Here is a 13,211-nt window from a genome sequence, read left to right on the forward strand (position 1 = left end):
GCCTCCACCTCATCCATTTTAGCATCCTCAATTCAGTCACTTCTCCATCCTGACTTCTAGGTGACATTATTAAACTTGTTTAGGTTCCATACAGTATTGCTGGTCATGTATTGTCTTATAAGTTTATTAGACAGTGAAAATCTTCAACTTGACTGGAACCTGTGTAACATAAATATCATAATGCATCTTTTCAGTTTTTTTAAACTATGCCAATTCTGCTGATTATGTGGGCTGTCCAAATTTTTCATGTTGGTGTTTTCAGTTATCATTGAACCGATTGGTATCCGTCTTCTCTATGGTTTACCCTCAAGGCTTCCCTTTCATCTACTCTGAGAAATTGGCATGCGGCTACCAGATGTGGGCAGCTTGCCTCACAACACATGCACATGCTCAGCTACTTTCGCCAACCTTTGTGCTAGATGTCAATCAGCATGAGCGAAGCAGTGAGAATGGGGAATTATGAAATTAAGGCAGAGGTTCGAGCATTAAGGGAAGTCATACTTATGATGTGAGTACATGTGAAGAAAAGTATTCAGAAATGTTGGGAATTTGCAGTTTCCTGTTTATTGGTCTATTAAACTCTCACTAGCTATTTCAGTTATTTCATCATGTGTTGCAATTTTTAGTTGCAATATGTTTTTCTTAAGTGCTGCCACACTTACTACTAGAAGTTTGAGAACCTATATTTCTTATTCACTTGGTTCATTCATACCTACAAGCAGCAGTCTTTTCACTTTACATCAGCTATTGAATGCAATGCCCAGATATGTTCTCAGTCTACTTCAGTGGGAGTCACTAACATAGTGAATGATCATGAAGCATGGGTGTTCTTAGAAAGTGCCTTCACGTGATGCAACTGTAAGTTAAGGTAGGGGATGCTTTGGAAAGCATGTTATGTGGCTTACATGATAATTATTTTATGACAGAAAGCACACAAATATTCGTGTTTATTTCTGGTGTTCTTCTTTAATTACCTTCTTGATTCAGTGCATATATATAAAGCAAGAGATCCTGGCTTGTTCTTTCTTTACATTAGCAAATTACATTAACCATATAATAGCACACTTTACATAATTGAGCACACTAAAAGTCACTTGGTGAGCAAAACATGTACTTGTCTTTTTGAATATCCCAGCTTAATGTTTTAGGCTGTGCAGTTTGGACGTGATTCTTCAGAAGCACTACATCTGCTTCAAGTATATGAGGTATAATTACTTTTGCTTAAAAATAATCCTAATCTTCCTTGATAGCTGTCCTCTTTTTTTTTTTTTTTTACTAGACAATATAAGCATGGTGCTTAATTCCAAGATAAATATGCCTGCTGTAACTGTATGCATCAGTGTTTGACTATTCGTTACCTACTATTCCTATTAGAAAAATGTATTTGCCAACCTCCAATTATTTGCATTGAAGTAGTGAAGAGTTTGATGGCAGCCTGTCTGGTTTGGTCAAAAGAGGCACGGTAAGTAGTTTAAGATTAGATGCCAACCATAAAAAGGAAAAATAAGAACTGGTTCAACTGGAGCTTTGTTTACAATCTTTGTGAACAAAGCTTTCAAGTGGGAGCCGAAACATCTATCCTGTATGCCCCTCTTCATTTGCTTATTATTATTATTTGAATTCATCTAGCCCTAAAGAGGTGGCAATTTATTTCGAATACTACTCTTTGCATTTTGTTTCCATTGCTGAGTTGTTGTTCTTTAAAGTAACTTCATGCACCACACAAGTACAACTCAAACATTTTCATTCTTTCAAGGACGTCACAGCTAGTGGAAGGTATTCTGCACTAACATAATTATTTTGAGATTTCCAGTAAATATGTAGTCCTCATAAAAAGTATCTAAATAATTTTGGCCTAAGCGGTTATACATTAACCATGTAGGCTTCATCAACTTCTGATATCACTTGGTCTTGGCAAACTTGTGAGCTGACAAGTTTGAGCATGCAGTCACTTCCCTCCATATTTTTTCGATGAAGGCTTGCCCTTTGGTGCTACTCTGGATCCACCCCCGTTTCCTGTGATTACCACTACGGGCTTCAAGGCACACACCCTCAGGAAAACTTTTCATGCACAAACCTGGTTATTTCACACTTTTACTAAGACAGACATAGAAAGCAAGGATGGCATAGCAGGCATGTTGGTTACAGAAGTACTTTATTAAATAGCTTTGTAAGTATTCACTTAGTGGACATGTCCATATCCTCTTCTGCTGAAGTGCAAAGTAGCTGGGGGAGCATGTCTCCTTCTCATGCATACGCCAGCCCAGCCAATCAGAACTTCAGGAGCGGATTGAATGGACATTTCCACTAGGTGGACACAGAATACATCCCCTGTTCTCTGTCCTATCTTTCCACCCTTCTCCATGTATTTTACTCAGTAAACTACTGGTTCAGCATGTTGGTCACCTTAATCAATCTTCCAGTAGCTCAGCACTTAAAAGGTATACAATACAAATAAGGCACTGTAAACCCAAGCAGTTAGGCTGGCAATTGGTGCTGTTATGCACCATACAGGCTGAAGCAATGGCTTCACCGTAGCTTTCTAAGTTAACTTTACTGAACTTTGAATTTAGAGAAAACAGAATATAAAAACAGACTAGCATTTTTTTTATGTGCTTCACCACTCTACTTTTTTGTGTTACTAAAATAAGTATATTGAACCTAAATGAAGTAAGAAGACAAGGAAATTGTGTCACTAATTTCATTTCACTGTCTTTTTAAAAGTATAGCAAGATTTTTTAATTGCATTACGAGTTGTTACTTATGTTTCGATCTTAATGTTCATTTCTCATGCTCCAAATAGGGCTACAACTGTTCTCTCATCCACAGCTATCAAGGCCTTATGGCAACTTTGGAAGCTCTTTGAACTGAGTAAATGCTATGCATTGCATAATTTCTTAATACATTTCCATGGCTGCCTTTAACCTCTATAGTTCCTCATTAAAGCCAGCATCTCTCTTGTGGCCACCTTTAAAGACCTTGTAGTAATGTATGCCTAACAAGAAAGATGGGTGCTTTGTAGTGCTAGTATGCTCTAAGTAAATCGTTTTATGCAAAAATTGCTGACATAATTGTCTGACAAATACTGCATCATGCTTGCTATTTTGCCTTCTGTTTCAATTTCACTGCATCTATACATTTTACCAGTGCATGAGTAGGGTTCAAGGCTGTTCTTTAAAATGCTCATGAGCACTTATCATGATCAGTTCCCCATATAAGTGGTTTTGCTGAAGAGAATACAGGAATATGAGCAAAATTGACATGGAACCAACATATAGATAACGTCTGCATAATTGCCTATCAAAAGTTATATTTTCTTAGAAAAAAAAACTGGAACGTGCATCGCGTAATGTAAAACTTATTGCATACACCGCCTTCATTAGGATGATACTAGAATATTCAGCGTTGTTTGGAGCCCCCATCAAGTGACGCTTAAGAGGAAGTTGGAAAGAGTCTGGCGGCGCGTTTTATTTGTTCGACATACCGAAGGAAGGAATCGGTCACGCTTATGTTACAGCGTTGCAACTTCGATCTTCTTGAGGTACGTAGGAAAAAATATAGGCTGAAGGTGCTTTATCAAATAATGCAGGATCAACTTAAGATTGATAAGCTCAAATATCTACATGCTCCAGGCAAAAGATACCCGCAAACTAACCACGACTACGTCATAAAGCCGGACCATACCAACAGTGATACATATCCATACTCATTTTTCCTGGATGCGATAGAAATGTGGAACCAATTGCCAAACGCTATTGTTAGCCTAAAAGATGTCACCGACTTTGAAAATGCTGCTGAGGCATATTTATGGGAGTTTTCGATTTAGTTTTGAAGTGCCACGTGATATGTGCGACTTGATATTCATTGTACGTATTTTGATAAATGTCAGAAGTGTGCTGAACAGCATTCAAGTGAACATATTATTAACTGTGAATTGACAAGTGTTAAGCAACTTTACGTACATTGACATTGTCCATATTTGATTTATGTAATTGTATTGTCCTCTCTGTTATGACCCTCTATGAGAGTTGACAGTATTAATAAATAAATAAATAGACGAGGAATGTGGGTAAGAACACTTTATTTTCAGCACACATGTTTTTTTAATGAACTGCTGTTATACTGCTAAAATCTGCACATTTAATAAAAGTACACTGCTCTGCTTCATCACTCCATGCTAACTGCAAGTATCCTGTACCAGGAAGTCAAACCAAGACGTGGGATGTTCAGCCTGTGAAAATAAAAACGAGTTTGAAACATTAACGTGCAAAAACTAAAGCACACTCAAGAAAATAAACACAGCACAGGAACATATCCAATGAATCAGAATTACCTTTGAGAGCAAACATATAGTTTCTATGGCACAGTGAAGAAACCTTATTCCTCCGGCTTTTTTTGTGCGCGAGAAAATATGAAAGTGCATGCGTTCTCCCCATATTGTGTATCTGTCACCTTTTCACACACAACAAAGATGTTGTCTCAATATGCCCAACTGTCTTTGCATATCCATTTCTCTGCTCTCATACCATGATACCTACAGTTAAAGGCTGTAGCAATGCTTAGCTTGAATGAACCAACACAAGCTACATGCACTGTGCTGTTGAACATGGCATTGTAAGTTAGATTCATGCACAGCACATTCATGTGCCATAAACATTTGATTGTGATTGTAGGCGAGATAAATAAAAAGAAGGTATGTAAATAAGAATATTCCCTAATAAGCTGTGCAGAAGTGCTCTCCCGTTTGGACAGAAGCCGAGCACAGCTACAGTGAACAAGAAGCCAACTTATACAGCATTTAAAATCTAGGTTCTAAATGTGCTACAGATTTTTCTGAATTCATGGTCGAAAATCTAGGTGTTAAAGGTGACAAACATTTAAACAGGTCTCTATTCGGACTGGTAATGCTATGTGTCCCCTAGTTTGATAAAATATGCCATATCACTGGTCTCCCAAGCTACGGCTGCTGTCCAGTTGCAAGTGCAAATCACTCAATTATGTCTAGGGCACGTCTGAGCAAAAGGCAGCCAAGATTACTGTGCCATTGAGATCTATTTCCTGACATCTGATTTCTTCTCAGAAAGCTACCTCTCAAAAAAAACCTTCACAACAACATAACCCAAACTTTTCTTGAGTAAAGCCATCACACTGGTCCTTGAACACTAATTACACAGTGGCTCTTTGTGATGTAATGTTATGTACGTCAGCACCTAACGAAGTACAGGAAAATTTAATAATGGCAGCGTGACAGGTACACAAAAATGTAAAGGGATAAAACATCACACAGGCTGCCATCAGTGTTCATATCTCCATTTCAATGTGGATGAAGTAGGTAAAGGCAAGGCGCAGAAAAGACCAGGACTTAGGAAGAAGAACACAAACGACAATAGTGTTCTTCTTCCTAAGTCCTGGTCTTCTGCGCCTTGCCTTTACCTACTTCAAGCATGAACCAACTAGCCCAAGCAAGAGTTTTACACAATGTGGATGTTTTTAGCAGTGAATACATGTTCTCATTAAAGTGAGTCATATTATTACAAAAGCGAAGGGCAAGGGTCTTTACATTCTAAACTGACAAATGTGCTTTATTACGATTCACCGCAATACAGGAGGTGTTTTGCAGTGAACCATCACATAAGGTTTTGGCAAACTACGGCGGGCGTGTCCTGCAGCGGGGCCTCTTGTGTATTGCGGTAAAGCATATTATTGTGACAAGAGCTAACCTGGCACGTATGGCTTTAGCCAACAAAAGTTCTCAAGACATTATGCATCCTGCCATGAGAGTAGAACATTAGGTTAGTCGCTGACAGAAACCATACATTCCAGATTCACGTACATCTTTCCCAATATCGACATGCTTCACCGCAACACACAAATATGTTGCGGTGATAACGGTGGTCGAACAGGCTGGTGCAAATGTTTCGACAGGGGAGCGTGCCTTCATCAGGGCAACTGCTTTCCTTGGCAGTTTTCATACACGTGAGTCCCCCCAACTCCCAACAGGGGAGATTTACCTGGACCTTTGCCAAGAGACGTACCGACAAGCGTTTGGTAGTGGCTGGTAGAGATGCAGGAGTCTAAAAAGCGTTGCGAAATTCGGTTCCGTAAGGTTAGCTTCACCGCAATACAAATATGTTAAGCGGTTAGACATACAAAATATGTTGCGGTGAATCATAGCAAGGGTACCTAGCCTTTGATGCAAAGCAACTTCCCAAGAGGCACGGTAATCCCGTGGCTAGTTATGCAGTTCCCCGCATGCGAGTGAGTTCCCTGCGTTCGGCGATTTCCCAGTGACATACAAAATTACATTGATTGACTGTGTTGTAAATGGGCGACGGCACTATATGCTGATGCAAAAGCGTCGTTTCGCTTTCGAAAACTGCGCTCGGCTAAAGAGAACAACCTTGACTCGCACATGACCAAAGCAGTTGAACAGGAAACTACGAAATTACGTAGCTATTATGGAAGAAATCAACAGCTCAGAAAAAAATGGCCGTGTAAACATTAACTGGCTTACGAGGTCGACAAACCAACGGTTCAAAGCATCACAGCCACGTCCGAAATAGCGCTGAAGGCCGGCCAGTACACTTAGGCGCCTCGGCGCGCGTAATGTAACAGGAGACGGCAGGTGCACGCGTACATCATTAAGGAACACATATTATTTATGTCGGTGAAAGCGGTCACTCTTCAGTTCTGACATGCTTCAGCGCGTAACACTAGTATACTGCGGCGAAGCCGACTTCAGGACGCCGACTTCTTCAACTCATCTAGCGAGGCAGGTCCGTTTATCACGCTTGGCGACGTTTGACATTTTCTGCCTTAATTTCGTTTGTTCTTTTTAATTTTCTTATCACAGTGACCCTGTATCACGCAGTAGCAGAGCTAGTGCCGCGTCTTAACTGCGTTAGGAAAGGCATGCGTGTATGCATGCAGCAGGCACGGCAGCATTGGCTCTTGTTTGGAAACTTCAAGAGACGCTCTTCCGCCCAGCGATGTCATTTGTATTATTAAAAGAATGCAGGTGATGATTAAATGAGCCGCAGCAAAGCTGTAAAAGAGCAGTAGTAATGCTGTTCTAAGATCCTCTCGCTCGAGCGAGATGGTCTTAAAAGAAAGCGCGATGTAACGCGATCTGACGGAACAGCTCGTCATGCCAGTGTTTTCTTACGTCCTCGTTCTTTCGCGCATCCTCCCCTGAACCAGGCTACTGAATGGTTCTGTGCACGCACTGACGATCCTGACGGAGGCAATACCACTCACATGAGCAGCTCCATATAAGATGCCACGGCCCATTCCACATGCCAGCTGCAATTTGACGCGGCCAGGAGGCAAAATATGCGCACAAGGTGCCTAATGGTAACGCATCAAACTGCTCACAGCCACAATCCTTTATTACACGCATATAGCGTGGAAAGATGAATTACTCACGCTCTAAGTGGGCACGGAATACGGACCGTTTCGCAGCGCAGCCGGCTCCGTAAGACGGCCCCCATGAAAATGAGCGGATGTGACATCATGGGTTATAGCGGACGTGACGTCATGGGTGAACGTAGACATTTCGGGCACCTTTCGTCTGCTGTGCCCCGGGCACAGCAGACACGGCCCTGTTGCAAACGCTCGTGCCATGTACCGCGTTGAAACTCTACTGGTAGCTCGACGTCGGTGCGGTGCTGAAAACGTACGTAAGACTGCAAGTACACTTTGAAACAGAAAAGGGCCACATATTCAAGGAGCAAAAGTCCCTACATTTTCTCTCTCGCGCCTGCGCACAAACGGTTGGCGATCCCTCATATGAACGTCTCGTGTGATTTTAGGACGCGGATCTCTACGTTGCATGCATGGTCGCATGCATAGAGTTTCTCAGCATATTACAGCGAAAAACTCCATGGTTGCATGGGGCATTAATATAACGATTTTGGTAGTTTATGAATGCGTCTTTAGGAGGAGAGATTTCGAGTCGTGAGTCTATATATTAAGGCAACGGTGAAAATGTCATGTGCGAAACTGCGGTGCAGCATAGCTGCTTTTATTTTGAGCTAAAACAAAATGAAAACAAGCGTGCCACAAGTGCCTTTCGGTGGTTTTAAAAACTTCCCAATTGAAATGTGCAAATTCGCTTGGCTATTGTTGAGCATTTGAGTGCCCAGCTCTCGACGCCTGGCACTTGTCTCGACGTTCCGCGCCTGTCTCCGCGAACGCTTGAGGCTCTTCGAGACGCTGTCGTCGACGTTCTCCGTGAGTCATTGACGTCTGCACACGCAGGTTCTCTTGCACCTGAAAGAAGGCGTCTCTCTCAAAGGGCAGCCGCGTGCTTTCACGCGCCCTTGATTTGATGCGACAACACCGCTGATCATCACTTTCCGTTGCAGTGATAACCAGAGTCGCGTAGGTTCGCTTACCTGTTGCGCTATGCTACCGCTACCATCGCCTAGTAAATCCGTAACAGTGACCTCTGTGTACCCGCTTCGTATACATCGTGTGTATTGTACCGATGAAATCGCATCACCTGTTGCTAAATTCGTACCGAGATTATCTTTACGCTCGCGCTGGGATGGGAGTTTCACTACGTTACACGGCCGAACCAAGCACATGTAGGTCCTCGCTCATTGCGACACGTCGTAATGCCGTTGTTTGGGAACCTTTGAAACTGCCTGCGCAGCTAGGTACGCTAGTCGACCGTGATCCATTCGTTACTGACAGCTTTGACCTTATGCACTGGTACCTCTGGAAGGCATGTCACCGAATAGAGGTCACGCTGGCACGCACGTTTTCGTGTTCATGGCAGCGAAAAAAAAAAAAAAAAGTTGCGAGATGACGTCGAGAACAGCATCTGTCACATTAGTCATAACGATAGGCCCTTCAAGTTTCTGTTCGCATGCCTGTTGTGAAAAATTCAGTGCGCCAACTTATAACTGACGTGACGGCACTGCTGGTATTGTTTAGTTGTTGTCTGTTATCCTGCTGTATTGTATATTACAGTTGACTTTTAAGAACTCCCGCAATAGGTGACAGGATAACCGATGACAGTGCTGTGTTGGCGGTCACAACAGTGCTGTAAGTTTTTGTGGAGCTTGAAATTCACGCATGAGTATAAGGTGACGTCGGTAAATGTATAGCCTTGTTTCTGTCATCAAAAGGATGCGCTGAGACATCATAAAATGCGTAAAGATACATGGTATGACGTTCATTTGACATTTTGTTGCATTTTGCCATGTTGTCATTGGGAGCCTTGCACATTTTTCGTACCATGTAGTATTACCTAGCTCAGCAGCAAACACTCTTGAAATCTAGAACGATGGCAGCCATTTGTTCAAACATCAGTGGGCCAGTGTATAGCAGCTTACAGTTTTTGCAGTACACAGGCAACAAAAAAGCTCAATTTGTTTGACATCTTAGTATACATCGTGCAATATTCAGTCGAACTGATGATCATCATCAGTGCACAATATGTTCTGAGGATGTGAGCGAATTCGGTTTTCCCACTGATCCTGTGGACCAAAATATACCTCAGACCTGAGTTTTGTAAACTTAGTTGCCTTATATGCATTCTGACATCTAATTTATTTACTGCTTGCAAATATGGTATTCACATACATTTTTAGATTATTATTATTATTATTATTATTATTATTATTATTATTATTATTATCTACGGTACTGCCAATCTCAGTGAGACCAAAGCAGGTGGGCATTGTATTCGATAGTTTTACAAAAAGAAACAAACAGGTCATGCTACAGTGTGCAATAAAAGAAAAAGAAACAAAAGAGAAAAAGCTCCCTTAACTGCTGCAGAAATCACCAATGACGATGTGAAATGCAATACTTTTGGTTGGTATAACAATATTGCTCAGTAACAAATATAGTATTACCAGAATTTATATAAAAATTGTGAATAAATGACCCATGTAAGATTAGAAAAGTTATACAGCTAACAGATAACAGCACAGAAGTGACCAGGTTGGGGCTCATCAGTTTGGGGCTTGAAATGCAGAAATTCCATGTGCAGAAATAAGTATTACAGGTAAGATATGTGAGTGTGTTAAGTGGCGTCTTCTGTTTTTGGTGTCTCTAGTGGGTTAATGAACGATGAAAGTGACGGAGAGGAAACTATGTATGAGTGAAGGAGATTCCATTCTTTGATCGCACACGGGAAAAGTGAAAACTTAAATGTGTCATTGCGAACACTGTACTGGTTTAGTGTAAATGGGTGCCTCTTTTGCGATAGACGTGATGTAGACAAAATAACATACTTAAATCAATCTATCTTATAACTGCCGTGCATTAGTTAGATGAATTTCAAGCGGGCTCATCCAGCCTTAACAGATTGTGTTTTAAGACCTGCATCAGCTAAGAGGTTTACAGGGGAGTCATAGGGCCTGTATTTGTTAAAGATGAAGCTCACAGCTTTTCTTTGCACCTTTAACTGTAGAGCAAGGGCTTATGAGCCTTATGTGAACTTGGCTAAAATAATGTGAAAGAAATATTATATAATAGTTTATAGTATTGCAAAGACTTGCAGTGGCAGTATCAATACATACCTATTATAAACTGTCACTCATATAGTCTAGCTTGATCTTTTGGAAATCTAATTTGTCTTTAGTAGCTGCTCCACTTTTTGCATGTTTTATATGGCTGGCGTACAGCTATAATATTATGATTGTTCAAGCGCATTCACATTTTGTTCTCTTAATGGTGATTGTCTGTATAGCATATATTTTGCTCCTTAATCAGCCTTTTTTGCCGCTGCAAATGGTATATACATGAACCATATGATGTGAGGGGCACGATGGCCTTATGCTTAGAGCTAACCTACCATAGGATGACAGGCACACTTGGTCTAGTGAAAAAACAAATGCTTGCAGTTGAGGAAGGTGAAAAGGCATGTTGCCATGGCAGCCTGTTTTTTGCAATTCGCATGTATAGACAGTTGGAATCATTGTTTATCTGATATGGCCATATTTCCCTGGTGCAGTATTGTAGAGGTGTGAATAACATTGCTGATGCCTTGTCCTGACTGCCCGAGCATGGCATATCGCTGGCATTCATTTTTTTTTTAAATATTAATTGTACCCCGCTTGGCAACACCAAACCTGAGTGCATTCAGAATGAAAAAAGAGGTGCACACCTCTGCCACTACTTTGAAAGCAAAGCATGTCCTATGAGAAAGGTAGAGAAACACTGCAGGTTAGTAAATCTTCAGGCATCTCAGTCCAGAGGTTTGCCAGCCACTCTCATAATTTCCACTTCGATGTAAGTAGCCAGGTACTGTTGATCCTCAGTGAAGGAGGTAGCCAGAGTCAGGTGGTTGGCAGAGTGTAGTGCGCTGAACGTTCTTACTATTTAAAGGGAAGTGCAGTCATTTTGTCGGTGAGATCATTTACCTGTGCCCATATTAAATGGTTTCTGACTGGTGTTAATGAAGAATTATTAATTTGCAGAAAGTACTTGGTTTTGGCTGTCAAAAAGGCTGCTAGTAAATAGATGGTAATGATGGAATTATACTTTGTCTGCAGATGTTGAAGCTTCAAAAATCTGATAAGTCTCATCGATTTTATGTCAGACCTTCCCTGAGAAATTCTTTTATAAATATATAATTTAGGTATATTGAACTCCAGTGGGTATATTTGCTTTATGGGTGCATTCTACACAAATTTAAATTAAATTAAATTATGGGGTTTTATGTACCAAAACTACGATCTGATTATGAGGCACATTGTAGTGGGGGCCCCAGAAATTTGGACCACCTGGAGTTCTTTAATGTGCGCCTAAATCTAAGTACACAGGTGTTTTTACATTTTGCCCCCATCGAAATGCGGCTGCCACTGCCGGGATTCGATCCCGCGACCTCATGCTCAGCAGCCCAACACCATAGCCACTAAGCAACTACGGCAGGTCATCCTACACAAGTTGAAGAGCATGATTGCAAGCTGTCATCATGGTACAACTATCTTGAGTATAGGAAAGACTGCACGAAGTGCAAGAACCAAAGCTGTAATATTATAGCGATGCCTTCCACTCAAATCTATGCCAACTCTTATCATCCACCGTCCACCGCCAGCTGATCCCACATAACATGGGGAGAGCGTCGCTTGGCCAATCACGAAGTGCAAAAAGAAATAGCATCGGAAAAGGCACTGCTAAAATGTCGGGGTCCAGCTTGTATTGCAATACAGGAAGGATCAATTGATAGTTCTGAAACAGCAGCATTGGCATTTGAAGAGACATATGACTGGCTGCATTGAAGCATCTTTGCAGGACACAAATTACCCGCAAGTACACAAATGCAGAAGGAGGTCTCTAAGTTACGGGATTTGGAGTATAGGACTATAGAATAGAGAATACCATGGTGGTGAACAGGGCTAAACTTCGGAAAATTATTTATACAATATGTTGATGTAAGTGGGGAATAAACATACATGACAATGGTAAACATGGAAAAGCAGTTAGCATGAATGATGTACATAGTCAAGAGTTTAATAAACATGAACGCAACCTTTTTAAAAATATTTTGTCTCCTTCTTCATATCTGAATTCGAAGAATTCCAAAATGATATGGATCAAAAATTTGCAGTAGACTTGCTCTAATAAACCATGCATGCATTTCACATGCATCACATGCATTTCATGTACTTGGAGAATAGCGAATTCCATTGTAGGGCCATGGTAGTGGGTGGGGCCCCGAGCCATTTTGACGTATCGCAAATGGCTAACAATGGCCGATTTGGAATAAAAACAGAATGGAATATTTTTATATTATCCCGGCCCAGCTCTCCCTTCATTTTCGTTTTTTTTTTTTTAAAGCTGAGCTACTGCTGCACTTTGTGTACTTGACAACTCCCTTACTTCCACTTCTTTCATTCTTAGCTTTGCACTGTTCCCCACCCTTCCTTTTTCCTTCCCCTTGCAGTGCTCAGGTGTCTATCTTGAGCCAGGTTAAAGGGACACTAAAGGCAAATACTAAGTCGACGTGGACTGTTTAAATACCAGTCCAGAAACCTCGCGACGCATGTTTCGTGCCAAGAAAATACTTATTTTACAAGAAAATCGCATCTGAAGGGTCCGAATACCTTTATCGCAATTCAAATCTTCCACCACCCGACCGAGGGAGTGGAGTACTGACGTTGCATATGCCATCACCACTTTGCTGCCGTCGGTGAGTAAAACGGCGTCCAACAGACGGTGGTACCAAGCCAAGTAAGTGGTGTATTCGCCGC

The 13,211-nt window shown here is 41.3% G+C and overlaps 1 protein-coding gene and 1 long non-coding RNA gene across 4 annotated transcripts in view; one reads left to right on the top strand and one right to left on the bottom strand.

Annotated features, from left to right (window-relative positions):
• Positions 1-4,064: 4,064 nt before the first annotated feature.
• LOC126520916 (uncharacterized) lies at positions 4,065-7,495 on the bottom strand. The gene is made up of 2 exons (XR_007597138.3): positions 7,426-7,495; positions 4,065-4,231 (listed from the first exon to the last, which is right to left on the bottom strand). It is a non-coding gene; the product is annotated as an uncharacterized lncRNA (long non-coding RNA).
• Positions 7,496-7,604: 109 nt separating this feature from the next.
• melt (ventricular zone expressed PH domain-containing protein melted) overlaps positions 7,605-13,211 on the top strand; it is a 143,696-nt gene continuing 138,089 nt past the window's right edge. For all 3 annotated transcript variants that reach the window (XM_050169736.3, XM_055065611.2, XM_055065612.2), the window contains exon 1: positions 7,605-8,232. The gene's annotated coding sequence lies outside the window, so the exon portion shown is untranslated. The remainder of the gene's footprint in view (positions 8,233-13,211) is intronic.

Source organism: Dermacentor andersoni, chromosome 3 (assembly GCF_023375885.2).
Source record: "Dermacentor andersoni chromosome 3, qqDerAnde1_hic_scaffold, whole genome shotgun sequence".
Taxonomy (NCBI): Eukaryota; Metazoa; Arthropoda; class Arachnida; order Ixodida; family Ixodidae; genus Dermacentor; species Dermacentor andersoni.